Source organism: Lissotriton helveticus, chromosome 1_2 (genome assembly GCF_964261635.1).
Source record: "Lissotriton helveticus chromosome 1_2, aLisHel1.1, whole genome shotgun sequence".
Classification (NCBI taxonomy): Eukaryota; Metazoa; Chordata; class Amphibia; order Caudata; family Salamandridae; genus Lissotriton; species Lissotriton helveticus.
In genome coordinates, this window is record NC_136058.1 from 332,978,441 (window position 1) to 332,993,778 (window position 15,338).

Genomic DNA, 15,338 nt, shown 5'->3' on the forward strand with positions numbered 1-15,338 from the left:
TCACTTTTATCTGCTTCTGTCTACTAATCATTGCACCACACGTATTTTATGTAAGAATAACATTGGTTCAATAAATATTATTGAAAAACATCCCACTGTATATTCTCTGTATATTTCTCTGACTGAATGAAAGGTTCTGTACTGTTTCCACGATCCCTGAGGGGTCAGGTTTGTCATGTTCAGTGGTTTGCAAAAAAACATTTGGTCCCTGGTAGGTTAGGGGGGCTTACTATGGAACTGTGAGCTAGCTGGTCTATAGGTCAACATATCTTGTGGGGGTGTCCAGAATCAGTCTTGACACCAAGCCCTTAGTTTATGTTGTCCAAACAATGCGCAGGTCCTACGGACTGGTAGGAACTACACGACATAGGAAAGGTCCTATTCTGTCTGGATGTTCTCTTCACAGGTGGGCATATAATAGCTGGCTGGATTCGGTGAACTGGGAGGTCAAGAGGGTAGGGGGCAAACACTGGTTTCATATGGACCTAAGGATGGGCAAAATGAGAAACATTTCAAGAAAGTATTACAATACAGTAAATCTTGCAGAGTCATTTTTGTTTTTTTGGGGGCCAGGTCTGGGATAATATGTATCAAGTGGTGTCAAAGAGATTATAATATTTCCTGCAAGGGTCATCTACTTTACAAAGATTCTCAAAGCGAGGAGTGACTCTAAAAAACACAGTGGGGGATCATGCAGAGGAGAGAACACACAGTATCACTAACGTTAGGCAGAACCACACAATTTAAGGGGCTTCATTCAAAGCGAAGGAGACACCTGGAATTGTCTCTCTACCTCACAAGAACCCAGTACACAAATGCATCTTCACACACATACCAAACATCCTCGGGCAGGGGGCGAGGGGGGAGGAGCTCACAAAACAAACACAGAAGGAAGAGCTGGTAAGTATTCTAGTGACTGGCGTTTAGGAATACATTACTGAACACTGACTACTGTAGTTCGTAGTGTCATGGACTGGTTCTGGGGACGGGAGTCCCCTACCACAAGCACCTACCGCTCCACGGCTAAAAGAAAAAGGTCTCAATCTACTTCTGACTTTTTCCATTACACGTAAATATTGGTGGGGAGGTGCTTAGAACTAGGCTCAATACAGCTAGTAAATGCTGTAAAACCATGCCACAACACATAACGAGGTGGGCAATTCACTGGTTTGAGCGCACACCACCACTAGACGTTACATCTAATCCCGGCTTTACCGCTTTACCTAAATATGCTGGAAAGAAACATCAATTGTTACTTCTCGAAAGGGCCACTATACAGATCATTATCCTGGGATTGTGGTCCCTCGGCCTCTGCTTCACATTCTCAGCCACCCCGTATGTGGTTTACTGCACTAGGAAACTACAACCAGGAGACTGTGTTTAAACCAGACCTACCAATTTGTCGCTTGGTGAATCGCTGAATAAATGTATACCTCTCTCCTCATTTAGTTCCAAGTTCGGGGGTATTTACAATCATCCATGGGTTGTAAGTAAAACTTACAACCCATGGATGATTGTAAATACTTTTTAAAATGGCCCTAAACTGTGGTGACACGTCTTTAACTCAAGATTCTTTTATCGTGGCTCCTGGAGTGTTGATGATGGATTGCCAGGAGTGTTCCGGGCATCTGTGTTCCAGGTGCAGTTGGGTGAGTGGTGAATACATCTTACTCTTAATCTACTGATGACACGAGAGTTTGATTACCACATAGACACTGCCTCTGAGGATGGTGGGTGCACAGGGTCAAGTAATAACCTTTGGAACAAGTTGTTCTGCGTTCCTTGGATTGGTAACTTACCAAACTGTTTAGTACTAGACAAATCCTACTCTTTCTGTGCCTCTGTCCCCTGATCGGGCAATGTGTGCACCTCAATGGAGGCTGGATGGAAGAAATAAACAGCAAAGGCACATTCCAATCATATGCTCCAAGCATGGATTTACTTCACTCGTTCACGGCTGTTTCACTGCGGGTCTCCGCACTCCATATCAGCATCTCTAAAGACAACTGTGTCCCTGAGGCTGCACTGTGCAGGAGCCATCCTGCCCGGCAATTCCTGCCTCCAAGCGCCAAGCAAGCAAGACTTTTATAGCAGAGTTGTGTGCACCCTGCCAGGCTGTTCCAGATGTGCTGACTTCGGCGAGCTGCACTAGATGAGTGTAGGCAATGGGGCAGACCACCCAAAGGCGGGGCAAACCTGAAGGTTCCCAGTGACAAATAGTTATTCTTTTTGAGATTGCTGTAAGGGTGTTACCAGTACTTCTGGAATGCAATGTTATGTTATGTTATGTTATGTTAATTGTTATGTTAATTTTGACTTCTATAGCGCACGGCTATTCCATTGGAGTGTCCCGGCGCTTTTATCGGCAGCTCATAAAAAGAGAAACATAACACAGTAAAAAAAGAACATCAACAGACAGAGGAGGGAACATACTAAAGGTTGAAAAGCCAGGTTTTAAGACCCTTCCTAAAGGTCAGCAGATTAGAGGTACTGCGTAAAGCCAATGGCAGGGCATTCCAGAGCTGTGGTGCCTTCAGTCTAAAGGAGCGACCCCCAATGCGGGCCCTCTTTACTCGAGGGACCACCGCAAGAAACAGGGATTCAGATCGCAGAGATCGAGCCGGGCGGTAAAAAAGAAGCCTGCGTTGAAGGTATTTTGCTCCCGAGGCAAAGAGAGCCTTATGAGCCAGAGTCAAAGCCTTGAAAACTATCCGCTTCCGGATAGGCAGCCAATGAAGCGACTGCAAAAGGCCGGACACTCTGGCTCGCCTGTGAAGGCCAAAAATGGCACGTGCGGCTGAATTCTGCACCACCTGCAGCCGTTGTAAAAGATACTCCGGTAGGCCCAGATAAAGGACGTTGGAATAGTCCAATCTGGAGCCAATTAAGGCTTGCACCGTAATCCTCCTGTGCTCTTCTGAGAGCAGAGGAAGGAGCATCTTAAGGAGGCCGAAGCATGTACCCGTAAGACCGAGGATCTGAGATCTCAACGTCAGACCGTTATCGATCTTAATTCCCAGATTTTTTGCCAGCTGGGACGCATGTGCTGGGGGGAACATATTAGTCAGCCACCATTTCTGCCAGTCAGGGTCAGAGGTACAGACGAAAAAGAGTACCTCAGACTTGTCTGAGTTACATTTGAGGCTGTTCAGCTGGAACCATTTAAAAACAGCCCCAAGGCACTCACGAATACTCTCTCCATCGAAATCCTCTCCTTTCCCACACGTAAAGAGGAGCTGGGTATCGTCGGCATAGGATACGATCTGGGCCCCGAAAGACTCCACCAGTGCCGCCAAGGGAGTCATAAAGATGTTGAAAAGAGTCGGGCTCAACACAGAGCCCTGCGGGACTCCGACTCCCAGAGGCGGCATCTCGGCAGAGCTAGGAGAGGCCCAGACCGTTTGTCGACGGCCCGCTAAAAATGATGTAAACCAGCTGAACACCGTCCCCCTCAGACCGATCTCGTGAAGTCTGGCGAGGAGCCCCTCGTGGGGGACGGTGTCGAAGGCCGCCGACAAATCAAGCATGACAAGCATAGCTTTGCCTCCTGAATCCAGAGCCTCCTTAATGGCTTCGGACACCTCCAAAAGCGCCGTCTCGGTGCTTAAGTTGGGGCGGAAGCCAGATTGAGTGGAATGCAGCAAATCGTTGGTTTCCAAAAAAGCGGAGAGCACGCTATGCACCTGCTTCTCCACGATTTTGGCCAGCGCCGGAAGGAGAGAGATAGGCCTGTAATTGGCCAACGCCTCGGGGTCTAGGCCAGGCTTTTTAAGGAGAGGAATCACCATCGCCTGCTTCCAAGCCTGCGGGACCACCCCCTCACTCAGAGAGAGATTCAAAAGTGGGTTAGCCAACGGGTTTACAACAGCCGCCATTTTCGCCAGGAATTTGGCCGGGCATGGGTCTAGAGGCGACCCAGATTTAAGGTTGGCCAGAAGTGCCAGTGACGAAGAGGTAGAAATAGGCAGAAAGTCAGCCAAGACAGAATCCAGGGTGGCCGATGGTGCTGACCCGTCCCCCGAGCTGGGACAAACTTCAACCATCCTCGCGGGAAAGGAGTCCTGAATCAACTTTATCTTAACAGTAAAAAAGTTGGCAAGAACACAAACCCACGACTCAGAAGGAGCGGCCTGAAATAAATTCATGGAAACAAAAAAAAAAGTTAACACTAGCTACAGTATGATTGTGGTTACTAAAAATGTATCGTCTGATTGTGCAGTAAGCATTTATACATTCTATCTTTTTGCACATTTTGCGGCAGCCGATCTTATACTCCGTACAGCCCATCCTATAATTAGTGTGGCATATTTTATACCTTGTGTAATTCTTTCTTTAAAGTGGTAGTTTACCTATTCAAAGTGCAGTCTCTCACAGGAAGAGATGCCATAGCACTGTAAATATACAAGTCACTATTCAAATGTGCACCAACCAGGTTTCAAATTAGGGACCCTCCAGTTTGACACAAAGACATCAGAAATTATAACACTTACCAACTGACCATTTCATAGAGAATAGTTTAACTTGCATTTACTCTTCATTTCAGTTGTTTACATTATATTACATTTCCTCCCACCCGGACCTCATTGACAGAACCCTCATCCAGCTCAAAGATCTGCAGCAGTATATTACAAATTTACATATGAAGGCTGAAATGAATAAATGTAAATATCAGAGGCCAATTTTTTTAGGGAAGAAAAAAATATGGACTGGTTGGGCCCTGTCTTCTTAACCTATCCCCCACCTTGGCTAAGGCCCCATGTACCCTTGCCTTGAGAGACGAAACTGCAAGTGATTCTAGCATCCAGAATTTATTTTGTTCTCAACACGCACAAGATCATGCATGCGCACAGCATGCTGAAGCCCAAAATTGTCAAGTAGGCCCAGAGCCTAGCTTTGGGGACATTGGCAGACACTAAATGCACACTGCTGGCGGGGCACACAACTTTGATCTGTTTCCCTGGTCATGTACAGTGAGTGATGGCATAGTTGCCAACATTTGAAAATAAATTACAGGGACACTTTGCAGCACAGCTATAAATTACTTACTTGAAAATGTACCACACCCACTGCCCCAAAGCTCTGCCGACTCCACCCAACCCACATAATTAGCAAAATGTAACTCTGCCTACTTAAAATACAGTCACGGATTGTCACTTGCATTATAAAATAAGCAATTTCCTTTTAAAGTTCAAACATACATACAGTCAAGACCGGTAACAACACTTTCCCAACTAGACAAAACTATCAGTCTCAAACACCACAGTGAAAGAAATGTCTTACTCACTCTCTCAGGAACAGCAGATGGTGCCCAGCGCAACAATCTTTTTTGGTGCCCCATAACCTTGTTCTCCATGGCTTCCCTCACAACCACTGGCTAGCTGTGCCTCTCATCTCTCCATAGTCTCTCTGTCACAAATATTTAATTTGTTTTATAGCGGTGCTCTGACATACCAAGTTACAAACAACCCCTCTACCAAGGTGCAAATCAGAAAAGTGATGTCCTGGTTGAGCAAAAAAGTGCTTTCACAGGGTGAGATGAAAAGGGTCAGCTGTGCTACCTTACAACGCTCTCTCACCTGGCAGAAAGTTGCAGGAGGAGCTTCCAATGCTTAGAATCGTGGCGTAAATAGGACCCAAGGCTAGATATGTTCCCAGGCCAATTTTTGCGTGTGTATCCTTTATTTGGGTCCTCCCATGGCACTTGTATTGAGCCGCTCACTAGAACCCTTAAGGCAGGAGAGCCCAACGACGCACTCTGAGCGATAGACCAGAAGAGTGGCTTCTGGTTTCCCGCTCACGCACTCACCATGTTCAAAAGTGCAACCAGTAGTAAGGCTGCCTTGAGATGAACCATCTTTCTCATCATCTAATCACAAGGGGCCATATTATCAAGAAAGGGCGATACATTATTGCCTCTTTTATCGGCAGGAAACTGCTGCTAAAGCGGCGATAATGGGCTTGATAATATGCCCATGTGAATTCCCATAGAAGCCCAGGTTCTGGTGTTAACCTGGGCTTGTACGGGAATTCACAAGGGCATATCATCAAGCCCATTATCGCCGCTTTAGCTGCAGTTTCCTGCCGATAAAAGCGGCTATAATGTATCGCCCTTTCTTGATAATATGGCCCAAGATTTGCTGTGTTTGGAGTCGAAGCAGTGTGCAATGAGCCTGTGACAGAGAGTTTAAGGCTCTGACTTGAAAATACGCAGTGCAGACAAATTATTCTCATATCGTCACAGATCAGATTTTGTGTGGATGAGATAGGTTTGAAAGGATGAGGACTTTTTTTGCATTTGTATATGTAGGTAGTAAAGGACAGCAGCTACTGGGGTGCAGGCGGATGCCTTATTTTTCTGGGCGCTGGGTCTTGGCGGGACTGGAAGTGCAATTGCCGTTTTACCTGTTTGAGGATGGCTGCGATGCCTACAGGCCGTTGAGTAAAGTCCATTCACTTGTCATGACCAGACCCTCCTTGACATCCCTGTTTGAATTTTGAGTTGTGTATTTTTAGTATAAGGACACAGGACTCTACGGGCCACATGAATAATTGAAAATAGCGGTTGCAAAGAGGCATATTTGCAGAATCTGCCCCTTTGCAACTGCTATTTTTGCATTTGGGATGCATCATCCCAAATGCAAAAATCGCTATTTAAGTATTCGCTAAATTTGCGATTACTTAAATTGGGATGTATGACGTTACAACGCATGTTTTTACCACGCATGCTGTTACAACCCAGATTTTACAATGCAAACCTTTCCAACGCATAGCGCTTTGGGGTGATAGATAGTGAATAGTTTAATTTACTATTCCAACTCCAGTCCTCGTGGACACTAGGGAAGGTGTTGGATAGTAAATTAAATCTATTCCCTATCCTAGAGCGCCCCCCAGCGCAATGCGTTGTAATGGTTTTCGTTGTAAAACCTGCGTTGTAAAAGCACTGCGTGGTAAACATTCCGTTGAAAGGATGTTTCCCCTTAAATTGCAATTGTATTTAGGGAATCGCACATTGCGATTCCCTAAATGCAATGCAACAACAACAACAAAAATGCTATTTCACAAAAAAACGCAAATTACCATCAACTAAAAGTTGATGATAATTTGCGAGAACTTTGACAAATGCACTAAAGTGCATTTTTCAAAGTTTTATGTTGCACACACACATGCCCCAAGGGCATGTATGTAAACAACGTGTGTTGACATTGCAATTTCAGGGGTGCATCAGGGTGTCCTTTCGGCAAGCTTGCACCCTTAAAATTGCATGCGCAATTTGCGAATACCTATTTGGAACTTGAAATTGTGCATGCAATTCCCATTGATTCGTATGGGCCTTTAGGCCTATAGGAATGAATGGGAAGCAATTGCTTATTTGCGATTTGCAATTTACGAGTCACAAATAAGTAATATTTAGGAATCGCACATTTTTTTGTGAATCCTACATGCATAAGGAAATGCGATTCCTAAACTGCGATTTCTTAAAATTCCCAATTTAGGAATCGTAATTCACAACTTTGATGCATGCGGCCCTACATTGTTTACACGTGTGTATGTATGCTGTTACCAGTTGCATCCATGTCAGATTGCCCCTGGGCTGACATGGCACAAGATAGAGTGTACTGCCATCATTCCTGAAGAGGAGAGTGTAACTTTGGACACTGAAGTATGGAGGGATGGAGTCACGACTGCCTTTCAGAAAGACTATGTGACCTTTTCAGCAGAAGATTGCTGAATGGTCTTTAATGAGCTCTGCCATGGTTAATGGTGGGGAATCTGGAGGGTCTGCGGAGACAAACGCTAGTGAAAGAGAGTCAGCTGGATTCTTTGTTTTCCTTTGGGTGACCTGTCTAGGATTATTGTTTATTTCCTATCGCCACCACCACAAGGCTCTAACTTCTTAACATTGGACACATCCAGCCTCCACTCTGGCGATGAACACACTGTATTATTGTAAGAGGCTTCTAACCAGCTTCCTAAAGGTGTCTTTTCTTTCTAGAAAAAGGCATTAATTCTGCCTCTAGAATGCAGTGAATCCTGACCCTCAGCCCATCACTCATGCATCACATCCCGCAGACATCAAGAAGGAGGTCGCTCTGCAGACTGGAGGCCCATTACACATTACTCATCCAGTTCATGTCCATTACACATTACTCATCCAGTTCATGTCCATTACACATTACTCATCCTTACAAGGTTCAAAGCTACTCGCAACATTACCCTATGTTTTGTGCCTGCCCTGATGGCAGGTACAAAAAAGAAAAGAAAAGATCATCTCCTTTTACGAGTTGCGCCCAGACCTCCAGGCGTTGTTCGCTGTGTTTTTTCACATGCTTAGATCTCTAGTTTGTAACACTCTCCCCTCTCAGATAGGAGCTACCCAGTGATTACCGAATTAAAGTTTGCACTGAAAGGTCTCTTAACTGAACTCTGAAGTTCTGTCACCCGGCCATCCCAACTCTCGAGCGACCTCTAGGCGTGGACACAGTGGCTATAAACTGTAAACCCGTCCATTTATAAAGATGTTTTTTCTTCTTGGTTTTAGTATTTAAAAGGTGTCAGCCCAGTATGGTGCGCCTCTCCTGGAGAGCCAAGCCTAAGGGTCCGTTGCTAGCATAAATAATGTTCAACAGGTGGTGTCCCAGCCCAATGGCCCATGCCATCTGAATGACGTCTGAGTCGAGCCTATTTGCGTAAACTCAGGCCATAGGCTGTGTATGCAGCAGCTTCAAAGTGATCTCAAAATCCCTGACATACCAAGGCGCCACAGTGTCCCCATCATGAAAGGCTATACCAGGGACTTAAATACATTGTCAGCATCAGCCACCTTCATGGAGAAGTGTGGCTCAATGGTTAGAGCGGCAGACCCTGATGCAGAGGTCTGGCCCGGGACCAGGGTTCAATTCCCACCTCGGCGGCTCTTGAGCTCAATTTCCCCGGACCTGATCATTCTCGCCTCGGTGCCTATTCTAATCATGGGTCCCACTCTGTGACTCTGGGCAATAGCTTGCTTAATCTCCACAACGGCCCCAACAATGCTAGGATGCCTGGCTTCACCTTGGGGGTGCCCAGGAGTGGGCACTTCACAGGGAAAGGCCAGGAAGGGTTCCTCAGCGGTATTCGTACAAGCGCCGAGATGCCTCATGGTGATTTGTGCGCTATACAAATACCACTACATTACATTTTTTACATTTATGTCTGGCTTGCCCCGATGCTGCACTGCGAATACTGTGCATAAATTAATCACTGTGGATCTACAGGGGGCAAATGCTGACAATGTACTGGGGAGACTATTTTCTCTAGTAAGGTGGATAGCCGAGTCACATCACCTCAGGCAGAAATGCATTATCACAGGCATGCAGTGGTAGAGGGCAATAATAGGTACGCTTAGCCCGGTCTTTCCCTGGCTTGGGGAGCACGAATATGATTGCTTCTTTTATAGATGGCATTCTCCACTGCCCCTCAATGCCTCAGCATACACCTCCAGCAGATGTGTGGCTGGTATCGGTTTGTACGCTTTGTAAAACTTTCAATCAGACCTTCAGATTCTGCCTTTCCTCATGCTGTGGCATCTATTATAGCCTTATCTTATAGCTCACCGTAGCGGGCTATACTGGCTATTAAAGGCCTGCTCCAGCATTGAAGGTCAGAACCGAAGGCCTTTAACAAGGGAGCGGGACTAAAATGCCAGTATAGCCCAGCTATTGAGGACTATAAGGTTATTTGAACATTTTGTCACTACAGGACAGAATGTTCTAATATATAAAACAAAGTCCTCAAGGAGCCCGAGGGGAGTGAAATACCCTCAGTTCTACGAGGCCTTTGTTCACAGCAACAACTGTGAACAACAACATTGGAATGCTGGAGCTCCGGGCTTTTACCGGCCATTAGAAGCCCAGAGCACTCCATTGTTTTCAATGGCGCTCCCAACATTCCAATGTTCTAATGCTGCAACAATCTCTTTTCTAGAAATCCGATGGATTATGATGGGATATGATATGAGTTCCAATGTATCTAGGGCTGCTCAGCTACTTCGAGAATGAAGTGTCCTGCACCTAGAATGACAACATAAGTAGCAAAAATCACACCCCTCTGAACATTAATGCGGAGACCAAGAGGATATTTAAAAACAGAAAAGTTTTGAGTTATTTCCTGAAAGAACTCAAGTTTTCTTGGATGCAAAGGGCGGGTAAGATTTTATTCCACGTATCTGCCATCACCACATGCAGAGAGAAGACACCTATTCTGGTTTTCCTGAAGTTAGGGACAAGCATGGTGGGATCTCCCTGCTCGGGCTGGCTGATACTCAGCAAGAAGCGAGGAGATATAAAAATTCTAGCCCTGATTTTAGAGCGTTTATAACATAAACAAAGTGTTATAAATTGACATCTTTTAAGGACAGGAAGCCAGTGCAATTTGACCAGTTTGTTGGAGATCGACTTTGATTTCGTTAAGCCAAGAACCAGCCTGGCTGCTGTATTTTGCAGCGGCTGCAACCTACGTAGGAGATATTTAGATATGCCTACGTATAAAGAGATGCAGGAATCCATTCTCGATAGGATCAGGGCCCGAGCCAGGTCCTTCTAGATGAAGCAGGGATGAATGGAAGTATTTTTCTGCTAACTTTCAGCAGTCGGAATCCTGTACAGCAGGTGATTTCAATGTGCCCCTTTAAGGACAGATGATAGTCCACCCAAACTCCCAGGTTGCCGACCTGATGGAATGGGTTGACAGAGCTCCCAACGACACTGGCCACCACTCTTGTGTCCATGAGGCTCTGGTCCCAAAATACCACTTTTTCTGTTTTTCACTGTTGAGCACCAGAGAGTTTGAGCGCATCCAATCAGGGACTTCCTGGAGGCAGCTCATGAAGTTACTGTTCATCTAAACTGTACAATCTTCTAATTTAATGATCTGTGTGTCATTGAGTATCGAATGACTCAATCAGGATGGACAAGAGAGCCTGGTAAAGACTGAAGAGATTGTGGCACCAAATCAGTCCCTGGATGGCCCCTGTAGTGATCAGAAGTTAGCTAATGCCACGCTTCGGTCAGACCTTTCAAGAAGGATTAGAACCAAGCAAGCACTTCCCCTAAGATCACCCCCATCTCCAATTTCTTTAGTAGAGTGAAGTGTGAGATGATGTCAAAGGGTGCTGACAGATCCAATAAACCCCGCCTCCCACACATAATGTCTCTGCCAACTTGGCTTTAGCCGGCAACGTCTCTGTAGGGAGACCCTTTTGGATCCAAGATTGTTCTTTGATCAGAAGGTAGTTCGACTCAAGCCCCCTCTTCCTTCAATGACATGGACGAGATGACATTACAGCCCGCTCCAGCTGTGCAGACAGCTCATCCAATCCCTTGAAAGGCCTGATATGGACCCGGGTGCATAGCCTGTTCTTTCTCTCTTGCTTGGCCTGGGGAGGACCTCTGGGTGGTGAGAACAGCGGCTGAGGCAGTCCAGACACCTCACCCCCAGAGGACAGGGCAGGCCTGTACAGGCCTCTCCTCCAAACCCCACAGGACAGGTGTTATCTTCAGCACAGGACAGGCCTCACCTCTTCTCCCCCCCTGGACAGGCCTCAACTCAAAGGGACCCCCCTCCCTTCACAGGACATGCCTCACCTCTTCTCCCCCCCTGGACAGGCCTCAACTCAAAGGGAACCCCCCCCCCTTCAAAGGACAGGCCTCACCTCTTCTTCACCCCTGGACAGGCCTCAACTCAAAGGGAACCCCCCCCCCCTTCACAGGACAGGCCTCACCTCTTCTTCACCCCTGGACAGGCCTCAACTCAAAGGGAACCCCCCCCCCTTCACAGGACAGGCCTCACCTGAGGAGAGGTGTGGCGCCGCGGCCAGGGCGACTGACGCTGGAATCTGGGGATCAGGGTTCGATCCCCGGCTCCGGCGGCAGGTCAGCCCAGCACCATGTGACTCTGGGCAATAGCTCGCTTAATCTTCCCGACGGCCCCCAGCGCCTAGAGACCCTTACGGGTGATTGTGCGCTTTACAAATGTGGACTTTACTTTACTTTACCTCGTCTTCACCCCTGGACAGGCCTCAACTCAAAGGGAACCCCCCCCCCCTTCACAGGACAGGCCTCACCTCTTCTTCACCCCTGGACAGGCCTCAACTCAAAGGGACCCCCCCCCCCTTCAAAGGACAGGCCTCACCTCTTCTTCACCCCTGGACAGGCCTCAACTCAAAGGGAACCCCCCCCCCCTTCACAGGACAGGCCTCACCTCTTCTTCACCCCTGGACAGGCCTCAACTCAAAGGGACCCCCCCTTCACAGGACAGGCCTCACCTCGTCTTCACCCCTGGACAGGCCTCAACTCAAAGGGAACCCCCCCCCTTCACAGGACAGGCCTCACCTCTTCTTCACCCCTGGACAGGCCTCAACTCAAAGGGAACCTCCCCCCCCCTCACAAGACAGGCCTCACCTACTCTGCACCTCGCTGGAAAGGCCAGACCCCACCTCCTCTGCACTCCCTGGACAAGCCTTGCCTCCTCTGCACCCCCCCTGTAAAGGCCATCTCCTCTGTACCCCACTAGACAGACCCCATTTCCTCTGCACCCCACCTCCCCCCACAGGACAGGCCTCACCTCTTGTGCTCCCCCAGACAGGTTCCTTCGCCTCTGCACCCCATGCACAGGCCTCACCCCCTCTATCCCTCTCAGCAAAGGACAGGCTTCACCTCCTCTGCACCACCTGGACAGGCTTCACCTTATCTGCTCCCCAACCCTCCCCCCACTCCTCCCTCTTGATAGGCCACACCCCCTATGCCCACCGGGCCCTGCCCCTGGACAGGCCTCACCTCCTGTGCCCCGCCTGGACAGGCCTCACCTCCTCTGCACTTCCTGGACAGGCCTCTCCGGGGTGCTGCAGCGGCCTCTCACTGGAGCTCTAGGTGAAGTATAAGGACACAGGAGCCGAGAGTTCATTACACCTCATCCAGCGCCTCTCTGGCTCCGCACACGCACTGTGCCTCGGGGCGCTATGCGCAGGCCCCGAAGAGAGACACTGCTCCCCGGGACCGGCCCAGCGGCGTCAGAGGCAGGACTGTGGCTCGGACAGGGCGTTCATGCCACACACCAGATACGAGGCGCTACACACAAGGCACGAAATCACTCCGAATATGGAAAATGACAGAAATGTCCTGATCCATTTTGTATCTTCCAGCCCTGGTACTGGCTCCGTTGATGCAGCCGCTCAATTATTCGTGTCAATAAAGTGACCTTTAAGCCAGGAAGTGTCCTCTCTTGGTGGAGGGAGACCCCCTGGGGGTATTTCTGACTTCTGTGGTGATGATCGTCTCTTGTGCATCTAACACTCTATCCTACTGCTAATGTCTGTACCTTTACAGGGTATTATACTGTCTCTCTCTCTTCTTGTACATAACTTGTGATAATAAATGTTTAATACGAGGTGCCCTGACTCGCTCAGGCCTCGTTCACGCTTTGTACTCATCCTAAAAGAAATACAAAATAAAATCCTTCTCTGGCATTACATTTTCTTTTATTTCATATGTTCTTTGTGTTTCTCGTGAGTTGCTTCCTGTCTCTTCTTGTGCAGCAGCGGCTGCAGCAGAGAAGCGCCAGTGACGTAAGAAGGCTTCATTCCGGAAATGTAGAAGGACCTGTCACTTGCAGTATTCACACACCGCCCACGACCGGAAGTGACTCAGCTGTCAGGAATCCGCAAGCACGAGGGATATTCAATTGTGTACATTAGAACACATCACGTCATGGCATTACATTACCTTAGCCCCCAAAAAACACAATAAAAGAGATGCAAAAACTACAGCATGAGTGAACAATAGAGAATACAAATAAATAACTACAGATCTGTGGAATAATAGCGAACACAACACATAAATGAAATGACAATGAAATTGCAACCTGTCAGGGATAACAAGAGGGAGAGAGCATGGCATGCATTGATACATCATAAAAGCATTGAATCTCCGAGGCCTTCTCTCCTCACCTGACCTTGTACCTGCAGCCTAGCAAGTTCAAGGCATTCCAGACAGCAATCCCAGTATCTGCCCACATTGACCACATCGGTGGTGAGCCCGTCCGCCTCCTGCCGCACGCTGCCCAGCTCGTTGACGATGTCCTTGAAGCGCTGCCGTGCGCGGGCCCGCGGTTACCTGGGGAAAAGGAGAGGCACAACCCCGGGTTCTGAGAGTGGACGTGTGCGGAGGTCAAAGTCCCGGACCTGCAGGATCACCATGCAGCCCCCGCTGAGAAAGGTGAGCCCTGGCCGTGCTCCCCGGCCGCCCCACGTCTGCAGCAGCCCCCGCAATTCTGGGCCAGCAGAGAGGGCCCGTGCGGAGTGGACCTTGGGGCACACACACCCCTCCCCAAAACAAAGCAGCGGGGCCGTGAAAACACCAGATGCAGGCAGCAGCCCTGCATCCACATTTGAATGAAAGAAACTACGCCACAGACTCTCCTGGACTTCTTTACTTTTTCTTTTGTCCTGGCCACCATTTTACTGCTGCTCTCGGCCGCTTTTCTCTGGACCCTGAACCGCCATCTTGTCCATTCCCTCGTCCTTTAACCCTTTCCCCTCGTTTCCCCCTTGACGATCCTCAAATGTTTCTTCCCTTTTCTGATTTGCCTTTTCTCCATACCCTTGTATCCCTCCCACCCTCCCTTGGTGCTGTGACGGCATCCCCCCTCCGACCCCACTTAATGGAACTCTGCTTTTCTGGGTTTTTTTGGGGGTCTTGACCTGGGAAAATCTACTATGTGTTTATATGTATATAGAGATAACTCTAATCACTAGTATATGCAGTAGACCTTTGTACTCTCTACCGTTCCTATGTGACTCTTAGAGTATATCCATTCGTATCACTTTCCTATGTATATAGAGATAACTCTAATCACTAGTATATGCAGTAGACCTTTGTACTCTCTAACATTGCTATGTGACTCTTAGAGTATATCCATTTGTACCCCTTCCCTATGTATATAGAGATACCTCTAATCACTAGTATATGCAGTAGACCTCTGTACTCTCTACCATTCCTATGTGGCTCTTAGAGTATATCTATTCGTATCCCTTCCTTATGTATATAGAGATAACTCTAATCACTAGTATGTGCAGTAGACCTTTGTACTCTCTACCATTCCTATGTGACTCTTAGAGTATATCCATTTGTATCTCTTCCTTGAGTGACTTTACTATTTGTACATTTGCAATTTTTCTTTCTGTTTGTATCTCTTCCTTGTGTGACTTTACATCTTGTACATTTGCAATTTATTCTGTTTGTATCTTTTATGTAACACATGTAATCCTAAATCCTTATGTTTTGCAACTGGTTTTTATGTAAAGC